At 52.0% G+C, this 13697-nt stretch overlaps 1 pseudogene; it reads right to left on the bottom strand.

The window, feature by feature from the left end:
- Nucleotides 1-11206, bottom strand: part of LOC103662551 — a 27991-nt pseudogene extending 16785 nt beyond the window's left edge.
- Nucleotides 11207-13697: the final 2491 nt, after the last annotated feature.

Here is a 13697-nt window from a genome sequence, read left to right as displayed (position 1 = left end):
GGGCCGGAGGATTGCAGCCTGACCTACCGACATGAAAGGGTTCCAATAAGACCGTACTCCTTGAAGAGTCCCCAGAGAGGAGAGTAGAGAAGGGAAAGTACTCACCAATTTTGCACCAGAGCTCAGAGTCCGGAGGTAAAGACTCAAAGTCACACGTTCGGGCGCCATATGATGAGGACACGGAATACACGTGAGGTTCAGTGGGGTGGAGTCCGGGGCCGACGACCAAGAAAGAATTCTTGAGGCGTCTTTGGTGCAAAATCGGTGATTTATTAAAGCACGGGGGACAGGACCCGTGGGCAGAAAGAGCTGCTGCATGGGGGTTGTGAGGGGGGACTGATTATATACTATGGGGTTGGGGGAGCTTGTAAGGAAAAAGGGAGGTTGAGAAAGACCTTTCATATGTTAAAGAAGCCTTGGTGGGGGTGGGGGGGTCCAAGCTGTTTTTCCTCTAGCAAGGTATTAACATTAAAATAGTTGGGAGCTTCCTGGAAGAAAGCCACACAAGTCCGCCCAAGAGTGGGGGTGGGGGGAGGTTGCAGGGTGCGAGCTTGTGACTTGTGTGCAGCCAGACTTCTGTTCCCTCATCTGTTCCTTCTGTCCACTGACAGGTAGTTAAAACAAGCGGGGTGATCTTCCTCCAGGAACTCAGCTGCCTCAATATTGATACTTTGATAAGGGCAAAAGGCAACCTTGGCTTGACATGAGCCTGACCACCAGGATCCTGTAAGTCTTCTTCAACATATAAAAATCCCTTTAGAAACTTCCTTTATTTCCACCACTCCCCAAGATACATGTTAGCAATCATCCTCTGAACATATGGCCCACTGATACACATCTGAAGGGTCTCATGACTTAAGGTTTCACTAGACCGTAGTAAATGACCCCTCAAGGTCCTGCAAACCTTTCTTCCAAATTCCTAAGAGACTTCCACTATCCCTAACCCCATCCCGACTTGAAAGCACAGAATCAGTCACTCCTCACAATCTCAATGCAGCTCTTTCTCCCCATGAGTCCTGTTCCTGTGCTTTAATAAAACCACCTTTTTTTTTAAAGATGTTATTTATTTATTTGACGGAGAGAGAGACAGCCAGCAAGAGAGGGAGCACAAGCAGGGGGAGTGGGAGAGGAAGAAGCAGGCTCCCAGCAGAGGACCCCGATGTGGGGCTCGATCCCAGAACCCTTGGATCATGCCCTGAGCTGAAGGCAGATGCCTAACAACTGCACCACCCAGCTGCCCCTAAAACCACCTCTTTTGCACCAAAGACGTCTCAAGAATTCTGTTTGCTCCCGGACCCCAACATTTTGTTGCAGAAAAATAAGAATCAGGCCGGCGAGAGACCAAGTGACACATGGAGAAGTAGGAGAACTCGGATTTATTTTGTGCCTGTGGACCCAGATGAACTCGTGCTCCAAGTTCTGGGCCCCGGGCAATGGGGTTATAGGGTTGGCAGCTGTGCTAGTCGCTTAGGTGGCTGTCCGGTGCCCAAGACAGACGACTTTGTAAAAGGACAGCAGTAAAGAGAGGGCATCAAGTTTCTGGGTCTTATTACCATCCCGGCCAGGGTACTAACTTCCAGCCAAAAGGCAGGCTTTTTTCCTCCCCATAGAGTAGCCATGGGCTAGAGGATTGCAGCCTGACCTATCGACATGAAAGGGTTCCAATAAGACCGTACTCCTTGAAGAGTCCCCAGAGAGGAGAGGAGAGGAGAAGGGAAAGTACTCACCAATTTTGCACCAGAGCTCAGAGTCCGGATGTAAAGACTCAAAGTCACACGTTCGGGCGCCATATGATGAGGACACGGAATACACGTGAGGTTCAGTGGGGTGGAGTCCTGGGCCGACGACCAAGAAAGAATTCTTGAGGCGTCTTTGGTGCAAAATCGGTGATTTATTAAAGCACGGGGATAGGACCCGAGGGCAGAAAGAGCTGCTGCACTGGGGTTGTCAGGGGGGACTGATTATATACTATGGGGTTGGGGGAGCTTGTAAGGAAAAAGGGAGGTTGAGAAAGTACTTTCATATGTTAAAGAAGCCTTGTGGTGGGGTTGGTGGTTGAGCTGTTTTTTCCTCTAGCAAGGCATTAACATTAAAATAGTTGGGAGCTTCCTGGAAGAAAGTCACACAAGTCCGCCCAGGAGTGGGGGTGGGGGGAGGTTGCAGGGTGCGAGCTTGTGCCTTGTGTGCAGCCAGACTTCTGTTCCCTCATCTGTTCCTTCTGTCCACTGACAGGTAGTTAAAACAAGCAGGGTGATCTTCCTCCAGGAACTCAGCTGCCTCAATATTGATACTTTGATAAGGGCAAAAGGCAACCTTGGCTTGACATGAGTCCGAACACCAGGATCCTGCAAGTCTTCTTCAACATATAAAAATCCCTTTAGAAACTTCCTTTACCTCTGCCACTCCCCAAGATACATGTTAGCAATCATCCTCTGAACATATGGCCCACTGATACACATCTGAAGGGTCTCATGACTTAAGGTTTCACTAGACCGTAGTAAATGACCCCTCAAGGTCCTGAAACCTTGCCTCCAAATTCCTAAGAGACTTCCACTATCCCTAACCCCACCCCGACTTGAAAGTACAGAATCAGTCACTCCTCACAATCTCAATGCAGCTCTTTCTGCCCAAGAGTTCTGTTCCTGTGCTTTAATAAAACCACCTTTTTTAAAAAAGATTTTATTTATTTATTTGACAGAGAGAGAGACAGCCAGCGAGAGAGGGAGCACAAGCAGGGGGAGTGGGAGAGGAAGAAGCAGGCTCCCAGAAGAGGACCCCGATGTGGGGCTAGATCCCAGAACCCTTGGATCACGCCCTGAGCTGAAGGCAGACGCCTAATGACTGTGCCACCCAGGCGCCCCTAAAACCACCTCTTTTGCACCAAAGACGTCTCAAGAATTCTGTTTGCTCCCGGACCCCAACATTTTGTTGCAGAAAAATAAGAATCAGGCCGGCGAGAGACCAAGTGACACATGGAGAAGTAGGAGAACTCGGATTTATTTTGTGCCTGTGGACCCAGATGAACTCGTGCTCCAAGTTCTGGGCCCCGGGCAATGGGGTTATAGGGCTCTTATAGGGGAGTGCAGGCAGTCAGGCTCCAAGGGCTATGCTGACTGCTGGTAGGTGGGTTGAAACTGGGGGAGGGGGGGCTGCTTCAGGCGGGAACCGTAGCACAGGGGCCTGTGGCCAGAAGCCCTTTTACAGAGGCAGAAAGGGCTGCTGATCACTTGCTCCCAGCAGGGTTTCTGGTTATCTCTAGCTTCTTGTTAGTAACCTTCTGTCTTCTGGAGCCTCCTGGCCTGGGCCTGCTCTGGTCAATTTTCCTCTTCAATCTGAGCAGATTTAGTTCCCATGGTACATCATTTTTTTATGCCATTCTCTAAAAAAGGGCTCTTGGAAGGGATGGCTGGCTCTAGGAGCCCAAACAGTGACTGCAGGAGCCAGGATAATCCCGAAATATCAGAAAATGAGTAAGTACCAATCATGGAAATCCACCAAGTTGGAATTATGTCAAGGGAAACAGGAGACGGCACAAAGAGCCACAGCGGACTATATCGATCCACTACACAGCCTACTGCTGGAATAAAACCAAAGCCATACCCAGGGTTCACGGTGGTAAAAATAAATTACATAGACTTTTTTTTGTAATGAGTAGAAAACAATGCACAAGAATTCCAAATGCTTGTTGTAGACACTCAGCCGCCCACCACAGGGGTGAAGCTAGATCCACAGAACATCTGACCTTTCCTCCTGGACACTGTCAAGGAAACGTGAGGACCACCTGCCATGGGCTGCCCCACATGGGACCCTGGAACAGCAAAAGCAGAACAGAGGGAAACTGGACACAATCTGACCTTCAGTTAGTAATAAGTTATCAGCCTTGGTTCATTAACTGTGATGATTCTGGAAAAAATAGAAACAGAATAGAGATTCAAAGTCCAATAAGAGCGGGGCGCCTGGGTGGCCCAACAGCTTAAGCGTCGGACTCTTGATCTCAGCATCTGACCTTTCCTCCTCGACACTGTCAAGGTCACTGAAACAAGGCACATCCCACCACAGAGGTGGAGCTAGATCCACAGAACATCTGACCTTTCCTCCTCGACACTGTCAAGGTCACTGAAACAAGGCACATCCCATCATAGAGGTGGAGCTAGATCCACAAAACATCTGACCTTTCCTCCTGGACACTGTCAAGGTCACTGAAACACGGCACATCCCATCATAGAGGTGGAGCTAGATCCACAAAACACCTGACCTTTCCTCAACACTATCAAGGTCACTGAAACAAGGCACATCTCAGAAACTGTCAGAGCCACGAATAGCCTGAAGAAACGTGATGACCACCTGCCATGTGCTGCCCCACGTGGGACCCTAGAGCAGCAAAGGCAGAACAGAGGGAAACCGGACACAATCTGACCTTCAGATAGTACTAAGTTACCAATCTTGGTTCATTAACTATAATGATTCTGGAAAAAATAGAAACAGAATAGAGATTCAAAGTCCAATAAGAGTGGGGCGCCTGGGTGGCCCAACAGCTTAAGTGTCGGACTCTTGATCTCAGCTAAGGTCTTGATCTGAGGGTCCTGAGCTTAAGCCCTGCGTTGCCAATTTTACTTCAAATAACATTTTTAAAAATTCTAAAAATCAAATAAGAGAACACTGGAAGCCTAGAGGAAATGGGTAATTTCTAAATAAAAATGCACATACACAAAATGGACCCTGATAGAAGGAAGATAGAAACAGACCAAGGAGCATGAAAAGGTCACGGTAAGGCTTAGAAATGTCCCATTGGAAAACTCCCCAGAAACGGATGGGTTCATAGGAAACACCTGAGTGTTCTGATGATCCTATCAAAGCTTGACGTATTTATAGAGTTCATCGAATGGAGGATTCCAGGGAAATGTGCCGCCAATTCAACCGTGACTTTCTGAACAAAAGAAAAAAAAACCAGTTGATGAGTTTCCTTCCATTCAAAAAAGAAAAGTTAATTTTTAAGCAATTCAGGTTTGGTGTAAATAATATAATGAAACATAAATCACGTTGCCGTTTTTAACACACCTACTTCTCCTCGTGCATCCAACTGTCAACACGGAGCAGAGAGGACCTCACATTGGGCCCAGGGTGGCCAGGCCACCGGCCCCACACGCACCTGCTCCAGCCCCACGCACACTTACAGCCAGATGTTCTCGGTGCTTCTCCTCTCCGAGAAGCAGAATCCGTGAAAAGCACTATGGCGTGCCATGGTTATGAAGGGCCAAAGCCCCGATGAAGGGACACTTGTGTAAGATACGTCCTGCTGAAATGCTACAGGAGAAAGCAAAAATAAACCTGTGGGAAAGTTGGACACCGAGGGTTCTGTGCTCGCCTTGGATGACACATCTCTGGGGAACCCGCCATGGATCTCCCTCCTGTGGCCTGAGGACCGTCTCTCTACTTTGTTCGCACAACCCCAAATGGTCTGGAAGCCGCGGGCATCCCCACCACCCACTCACAGTTTAGCTGTGGCCAGTTCACCTGCTCAGGAAAGGTCTGGGGAATCTCTGACATTTAGAGTTCTGCGTATCTAGTGTCATCATTTGGAAATTCCAACTGAAATGCAGCCCACCATTCCTGTCCCTTGGCAGGAAAAGGGAAAGATGTCAAAAAGCAAACTAGAAGGTAAATGTACACAAGTCAGTGGATATCAGGACGATGGTGTGAATGTCTGTGTTCCCCCCAATTCATGTGTTGGAACCCTCGTGTGAATGTCTGTGTTCCCCCCCAATTCATGTGTTGGAATCCTCGTGAGAAATGGGATGGTGTTAGAAAAGCTGATTCGGTCATGAGGGTGAGACCCCAGCGCCTTCCCTCCAAGAGAGGATAAAACAAGCAGTCTGCCGCCAGAGACACCCTCATCTCAGACATGCACCCTCCGAACTGTGAGAAATAGATTTCTACTGTTTAGAAGCCACCTGGTGTGTGATATTTTGACAGCAGCCTCGCTGGACTGAGGTGATCAGCAATGATGTACAGGAATCGGAATATGAAACAAAAATAAAAACCACCGTACAAAACTGAAGGTTCTTAAGTAGAAATCTAACAAGACACATAAAATATTCACAAAACCTGAAAACAGAGAAGAGAAATCAAACAACAGATAAATAAATGTGCCTTTTGCCTTCGTGCTTCCGAGAGAGCAGGGTGGGTCACCAGCAGCTCGGAGCCATGCGAGGAAATTTGGCCTCTGCTCAAACCCAACATCCGCACCTCGCACCTCCGAAAGCCCAAGAATAGACAGACCCCAGCCCCCTGCACCTGCTCTGGGCCCCTCTCCCAGCCAGCAGCCAGTTCTTGTCACCTCAGTAGGAGAGGTAACCCCAGGAAGGCACAGAAAGAGGTCACAGCACCACCTCATCTGTGTCCACTGGGAGCAAGCTGGCCCTTTAAGGGGGTGAGGGCAGCACAGGCTGTGGGGCTAACACCCCCCTTCTCTGAGGGGCCTGGATGGAACCAGAGAGCAGGGAGGGTAGTGGTGGGCCAGGGAGTGGGGGCTGAGCAGTGGATTGCTGAGGGGAGGGGAGGGGAGGCAGGAAGGGTCACCTGCCTGCCTGCTTCCATCCAGTCAGGGTGTCTGTGCAGGGTCTCCATTCTCAGAGGACCTGCAGCCAGCCAAGTCAGGGTTCTAGATCCAACCCGGTGACTGCAAAGGGTAGGAGCGAAGAGAAGGCCCTGAGGTCCTCAAGGGATCCGTGCAGCGGGGACCTGCCTCTCACTGTGACCGACTCCCACAGGACCACTTCCTTGCCAGGCATCCAGGCTCTGCTGGTCCCAAGAAAGGTCACAGATCAAAGCTGGGTTGGGCCCAGAGCTCTGTTTTCTGGGAAGGTGGAGGGGTGCCACCCCCCGGGGCAGCACAGGGCCCAGTAGTCACCACTGCTGCAATCTGAGCATGGGGGAGCTGACAGGTGGGGCTCGCGGGGACCCAGACCTCCTGTGGCAGGTAGGCAGGTGGCTGCCCTCCCTGGACCACATGCCCCCCTAGCAGCACAGCCTCTGGGAGGCCAGCCCCAGGGCCCTCCCGCTCTTCCTCTAGGACCACTGACTGCCGGGGATCCACTGGGTCCTGGGTCAGCCACGCAATGGCCTCCCAGACACTAGACTCCGAGGCTCCTCGTGGGGAACCGGTGCAGTCCTGGCTCAGCAGCAGACCCATTCTGTGGGCCCCTAGCCAGGTCTAGAACAGAGAGCATGGCAGGAGGGGGTGGGAAGGGCTCAGGCAGCATGTTCAGGACTCTCTCTGGAAGCAGCCTCCCTTCCTCCTCCAGGAAGCTCTCCTGACGTCCTTACCCAGAGCCAAGCAACGACTGTGCTTGCAACCTTCTATCTTTCCCCCGTGTGCCAGCCCACCCTCAGCCCAGGACCCCTAGGGGTGACCCCAGCCCCGCCCCCAATCCCTGCCACGGGCTGTGCACGCACCTGGAAGTCCCCGTTGTGCACACTGCAGAGGGACTGAAGAACGCCACTGGAGAGGGCACATTCTGGGAGAAGTTTCTCCTCACCCTGAGGCCAGGAGAGGACAGCTGGGGCCTCTGCACACCCAAGGAGGGTCCTCAGAGGCCCAGCTCCAGGAAGCATGAGGTCCCTGTGGGAGCCTCACTCCCTTCCAGCCAGAGGCCGCCCTGCCTCATCTGTGCTGCCTGCCTCCTTGCCTCTTGTTGGATCCAAACCTGTTCTTGGGGCAAAACCCAGCACCTGGCCCTGCGGCCTCCCGGGCTAATAATCCCATAGAACTCACTTCCACTGAGACAGGCATCATTTATGGGGTGAGCTGCAATGGTGGGTTTAAGGCTCCAGGGTGACCGTTGTGTCCTTGTCCCACAGAGGGAGCTAGTGCCTCCAGGAACCATACCTGAGCCACTGGCGGACGGGAGGAAGCTCTCCGCCCCACCTGACTCCTCCCCGAGCAACAGACCCAAGGGCCCTCCCAAAAGGATGTGGCCCAGGGCTCCAACACAACGGGTCCCAATCAGCCTCACCAGCTTCCCAGGGGGAGGAAGCGGCCCCTCCAGGTCCCCAGGTCCTATCTCATCTGCCCCCTCGGCTTCTCTTCCTAAGGCCTGGCAGTTCCCTCCACTTTGCTCCCTCTCTGCTTCTCCCGCCCACTCCAACCAAATCGCCACCCTCTGGACACCACCACTGGCCTCCCGGTGGGTCCTCCCCATCCCCTCATACCACCACAAGCTATCTTCCAAACACAAACCAGACCTTGTCGCACCCTGATTCACATGCTCCGTGTTAAGTGTGCCCAGCATCTCCTCCCTCACTTCCCCATCCCTCCAAAATCCCCACCCACACCCCACCCCGCTCTCTTGGTCCAACTTCCTCTCGTCCTTTCTGCTGCCAGTCCACACCTGCTCAGTCTCCTCTGGGCCCCCTCCTACAACCTGACATGGGTGACGATTTACTCCAAATGGGCCCTGCATCTGTTTTGCTCTCTGTGGCCCTCACCAGGGTCCTGAGCACAGCAGAGACCCCAAACTATATTTTCACAGAAGGTGTTTAAAAATCAGCAAACCACAGAGCACCTCCAGAGGCAGGAGATGAGGATCCTGGGTGGCTCGGTCCCGGAGAATCTGGATCCCTCTGAGCCTCTTTGGGGCCCTACTGCCCCCAACACACCTGACAACTGGGGAACTCTCCACAGGTCCAGGGCAGAGGCTTCAAACCCCCCACCCCATCCAGGACCAGATGGTGGGGAAGGACAGCGGGTTTGGCCCAGGATACCCCACCTACCACACACCCCCACACGCACACACGAACACATTCACAGACAGGCACACGCACCCCTTGGCTACTGACCCGGGCGAAAGCTTGAACACGAGGTAGGTCAGGCTGGTCAGCAGCAGAAAGACAGGCACAGCCACAAGGATGCTGCTGTCGGGCTGCCCCCGATGTGAGAACAGGGAGCCTGTGGGCAGGAAGGGCCCAGGGTTGTAAGCCTCCCTGGCACCAGGACATTCTTCCAAATCCACATGGCAAAGCCCCGCAGGAGTGCCCTGGGCCACAGTGGAAATTTCCTCGACGGCCACAGGGGTTGTGTCACGCCTGCTAAATGAGTCACCCACCCCTGGGCCTCACCTCCTCCATCTGCAAGGTCTTAGGAGTCAGTCACCCTTCCTAGCAGGTCACAAGGGTCAGCCCAGCCCTCCCCAGGGAGGCGAGACCAGGTACAGGCTCCAGAAATGGAAGCAGAGGCCTGGTGTGCCACCCCCGGCCACACTAACTCCCAGTGACAGACAATTACTACAGGTTCCAAGAAGCCCAACGCTTGGCAAGCGTTTGTTTTCTCCTCAAAAATCTCAGATCTCCAGGGGAGGGTGGCCAACTGAGGCACGACTGCCTCAGGGAGGGGGTTCCAGGAGGGTGAGGGGGGGACAGTGTGACACACGAGTGAGGAGAGGTCCTCTGGGAGGAGACTCCTACCTAGGGAGGGCTCTGGGGAGTGGGGAAAGGCAGACTGGCTCCATTCGCTCCACTGGCCCTCACAGTGCAGCTCCCCCATCATTTCATCCTCCAGGGCGGCCATCTGGACCCACAGCCAGGCCTCATAGCGGGAACCGGGGTCCAGTTCGACAGCTTCGAGGGTGAGCCGGGTCACCCCGACAATGTGATCCCTGTGCCGGGCCTGCTGTGGGGTGGCGAGGGTGGGACAGGGTCCGTCAGCCCTCCAGATCGTACACACACACACACCCATACCCACGCACGTGGGCACAGGTATCCATTCACGCCACAGGCCCATGAGCACACACTTACACTCCTCTACCCCCTGCACACTGACGCAGGTGCACACACAAACATGCTCGCTGCACTCACACACTCCTCTACATGGGCATACCCTGTGCACACTCACATATACAAGCACACGTACTCGTGCACCACCGGCACACTCGCATACAAACACACGTGGGCACAGTCACGCCCCTGGCTCTGAGCACGCCCCTCCTCGTTAGTCCAAGCTGACACCTTCCCCTGTGGGAGGACAGGTGGCCCTGAGCTGCTGCTTCTAGGAGAGAGAGGCCCCTGGAGGAGTCAACCCAGCATTACCTCCTAGGCCTCTTCCTGCTTCTTGAAGGCCAGCTCGCGGCTGAGGCTGGAGGTCAGGTGCTCCAAGGCAGGACTGACACTCCATCCAGGTCAGGACACAATAGTCAGAGCTGACATTGCTCTGTAAGCCAGAGGGAGGGTCCAACTTCAGGGAAACACAGTGAGGCTACATATGGTGTGTTGTCAGCATGCCCGGGACTGGCATGAAAGATGCTGCGGGGCAGGAGGGCATGGTCAAGGCCCTCCCAGGAGGTCTCTGTCTCCTCCCTGGTGCCGTCTCCCAGGGAGGCCCCAGGTGGGACAAGATGACAATGAGTTCCCCCAGTCCCTGCAGCCAGACAGGGTGTTTTGAATGTTGCCTGCCTCTTCCTTCACAAGCTGCTGCTGGAAGTGCTTCCCAGTGTCTTACCAGAGTCCTTCGTGCGATAACTAACGTGTACTCCAAGTGACTCGAGTTGTACCCTTGCCCCGACTCGAAGCCCTGAATCTTCACCTTCCTCCAAAATCGTGCCTCTTCGGGAAGCAGTGGGCGCTCCCCTCCCAGGGGCCCAGCCTGCTCCTAGCCCCAGGTCTCTCTGAGTTGGGACAGAGATTTTCACGGGGCCATGGAGGTTAAGGGCAAGGGGACCTTGCCCCCCCAGTCCCCACGAAGCCAGGATGTTCCCTGTCAAGGCACCCGGATCAGGCCTCACCATGTCTCCGGGGCAGGTAGTGTGGGTCACCAGGCAGACCTGCTCCTTCCTAGAGACGGACCGGTGGAAAGTGACGGCGAAGTTGTCGGAAGGCACGAGCACCTCCTCGCCGGCAGCACCTCAGTGCGTTCACTGGCCCAGAAGACACGTCTGTGCTTGCTGCCCGGCACGCCCTTGCTGGGAAGGGTGTGTGTCGGCTCGAAGGGGCCACTGCACCCGCCCAGCCCTTCCTGCTGCTCCCATGGGGACCCCACCCTCATGGCCTCACACAACGTGGCCCTCCAGCCTCACCTGGGAAAGAGAAGCAGGGGACTGGCACCACGGCCCAGCTCTGGGGCAGACCAGAGGAAGCCGAGCCTCACGATGTTGGTAGTGAGGCGTGGGAAAGATCCAGCCCCAGGCCCTGGGAATAGTGACGATTTAGAGCCCATCGCGGGGGCTTCAGGGCAGGATTAGTGCACGTGACTCACTCGTGATGCCCACGTGGTGCTAATTAGGCTCATTACCTCTCCCGGCATTAGGACCCGCCCCTGCCTCCCACGTGACCCACCGCTGCCGCCCCACGTGGTGCTAATTAGGCTCATTACCTCTCCCGGCACTAGAGGGCGCTCGCTATGGGACTTCCGGTGGGGCCCCCCCATGAGCCAGCCCACCCTCAGCCCAGGACTGAGTCGCTTCAGGACCCTCAGCAACCCCCCACCTCCCTACCCGGTGCTCACAGCAGCCTGAAACAGGGTACAGGTGCTGACAGGTGCCGAGGACAGAGAACATCCCTGGTTGCTGTGCCAGGCACTCCTGTTGAAGAGGAAAATGGACCACAGCAGGCCCAGACCAGGAGGCCCCAGAAGACAGAAAGTTACTAACAATAAGCTAGAGATAACCAGAAGCCCTACTGTCAGCAAGAGATAACCAGCAGTTTCTGCTTCTGTAACCAGGTTTCCTGCCTGAAGCAGCCCCCATTCCCCCAGTTCAAACCCACCTACCGTAGGCACCATGGCCCTTGGAGCCTGACTGCCTGCGTCCCCTATAAAAGCCCTATAACCCTGTTGCCTGGGGCCCAGAATTTGGAGCAGGAGCTCATGTGGGTCTGCCAGTGCAAAATAAATCTGAGTTCTCCTACTTCTCCGAGTGTCACTTGGTCTCTTGCCAGCCTGATTCTTATTTTTCTGCAACACTACTACTGATAAGAGCACCTGGCATGTTGCAACGAATATAATAGATTTTAAATAAAAGTTTTATGAGTGGGATCTAATATGGCACCTGCCCTAAACCAGCTTGTGATACTATTATAAAATTATTACAATCAAAATAATAAATGTCTTGAAATTTTTCCAGATATTGTTCAAATATTTTTTATTTTTTTCAAGGATGACAAATATGTGACGTGAGGCCAACTCCCTATGTCCCTGGCAAATACTGTTAATCATCCATCATTCTTTCCTGCTGACTGTGACCCAGGCTTCAGAATCGTGCTTAACACACTGCTGCAGACGCTTTGTCCCACAGGGTCAGAGAAATGTATGTGGAAACCTGAATTTGATTAGACCGTATGAGGTTTGAGAGGGGGTGCTGTGAGACAATGTAGAGGAGGGATCCAAGAGCCACATCCTTTCCTACAGCTGCTAACATTGGCTGAACGGGGATATTTGCTAAGATGTATGAGCTCATTTCATCCTTACAAATACCCTACACAGGTGATAATGTTAGTTTTCTTTTTCTTATCTGTAGAATTGGTGATGAGGCCCAGAAAGTTAAGAAATTTAGGGAAGAATGCACAGCTGGTAACTGGCAGAGCAGACATTCAGGCCCCCATATTGTGGCTTTAGATCCTATACCCTGAACTACCAGGCTGAAAATAACTCTGTAGGAGAGGCAGGTAACATACAGTGACTAAAAAAGTTGGAATCATTGAAAAAGAAAAGAAGGAAAGGAAAGAAAGGGAGGGGAGGGGAGGGGGAAGGAAGGAGTAAGAAAGGAAACAAAAACAAAATCAATATTTAAAGCATAATGTTTTTTTCTAGGAGCAAAACTGTGCTTGGGTTGATCATATATGTATATACTAGATATGCATTTTATGGGTATCTATTATATACGGGGACAAACTATATAGATGACTATGTGTATATACACCTTCCTCTGCGTACTAACAATTCAAAACACCAATGTGACATGTTAACAATTTTTGAAATATAAGGAAGCACAAAAATTGACCTTTTCCAGTTATTCCGCAGGATAGTCCATGTTCTGAGGAAGAGGGAAGTGTAAATGTCAGGTGGTGAAATCGCAGCATACTGAAAATGTTAAGGCAGAAGCAGAGTGTTACCATGGTTCTTTTAGTCTGAGATATGATACTAAGTAAACTCATTTTATTCTGAAATTGTTCTTGTGATGATATGAAAGTCTATTTTCATGGACAGTGATTAGGACAAAAATGTAGGACAGTGGAGTTCAAAACTCACCTACCGAATGTCATCATCAAAGTTTTTTTCTAATGATTTAGAAAAAAATTCATAATGTTCCATGTGTTACCTTGAAGACACACCTGTCTGTCTGCTTCTACACTCTGTTCCTGCTGTTCATTGGCAAACAGTGACCAAAGCCACAGCTCCCAGAGTAGGCATTATGAACAGAAGAAAGGTGAACATTTTTAGATTCTGTCTCATGGTTTTTACTTCAATATTCTAGGTAACATCATACTCAGGGTATAAATATTATGAATACATGATCTCCTTAGCAGGTGTAATTCCCCTTCACATTGAATAAGGTGGCTCTCCAATATGTCATTTTCATAAGAGTCTGAAAAACATGAATCAATATCCCTATGATCTACTTACACTGGATAAACTGATTATCTATCAAATGGCATAAGTGAAAGAAAAAAAACTATCATATAGTTGGTCAGTATCTCTAGTTATTTTCTCA

This window comes from Ursus maritimus, unplaced genomic scaffold, assembly GCF_017311325.1.
Source record: "Ursus maritimus isolate PB19 unplaced genomic scaffold, ASM1731132v1 scaffold_16, whole genome shotgun sequence".
NCBI classification, from domain to species: Eukaryota; Metazoa; Chordata; class Mammalia; order Carnivora; family Ursidae; genus Ursus; species Ursus maritimus.
Note: the sequence above shows the minus strand (reverse complement) of the source record. Positions and strands in the feature narration are given on the sequence as shown.